Here is a 911-nt window from a genome sequence, read left to right as displayed (position 1 = left end):
AGAAATCAAGCATCAGCTGCAGAGTCCCAGTGCGTGCTTGGAAATCAGGACTTGGCTGAGACGGGGAGGGTAAAGCCATGGACTTGGAAATATTTTCCATTACTTTTATTGTTACCTATAAACTGCTTACGAAAAGGATCTCAGAAAAAAATATATTTAAGGAGAAAGAAACACAAAATTCACAATTCCAAACACTTCAGACTGGTTTATGTTTCTGTTAAGGAAACCTCAGAACTTTGGGGTGAACGTCAGGATACAGCCTCCCATCCACCCGAGACAGATGGCTCCCCCAGAGCCATTGCAAGTTGCTTCAACAGAGTGTTTAGAAGGAAAACAAAAAAAATTCCAAGCTGAAATCTCCTGAACTTGGCAGCAGCAAACAACTTGGAGTCAGTGGAGGTAAGCAAGCATCAAGTCTTTACCAAGAATTCACTGCAGTCTTTCAGAGACTTCGGAAGATGGATTCTCGATAATTTGGTTTAAAAAGCAAAATAGTTACTTTTTTTTGTAACTTATTAAAATCAGAACTTGCACAAAGAAAGAGGAAAAGTGCCAAAAGCAAAGCAAGCACTGGCATCCACAGCAAATACAGAATCTCTTATTTTGTCCCTTTGGACTTAATTAGTTCAAATTTACAAAGAATGGCATCCATAAAGTTGTTAAACATTAACAAAACTTCTGCTAACTTGCTTCAAAATGAATTTTAATTGCAAGTTCTGCTTTGTACATATTTCAGGATTGCAAAATTTAATGAGTGTTTCATTCTTCCCACAAAAAATCCAATGTATTAATTTAATGCTAAAAATCTATAGTTCCATATGAGGGGGGGAAAAAAAAAAAAATCAATGACGACATGCTTGAAGTCTTCCTGCTTTTGAGGGATTCTTGCTGGGGAGCAGTGGGGACAGGGC

Source organism: Pterocles gutturalis, unplaced genomic scaffold, assembly GCF_000699245.1.
Source record: "Pterocles gutturalis isolate BGI_N339 unplaced genomic scaffold, ASM69924v1 scaffold21591, whole genome shotgun sequence".
NCBI lineage: Eukaryota > Metazoa > Chordata > Aves > Pterocliformes > Pteroclidae > Pterocles > Pterocles gutturalis.
The sequence above is the reverse complement of the archived record's forward strand: the minus strand, read 5'-3'. Positions refer to the sequence as shown.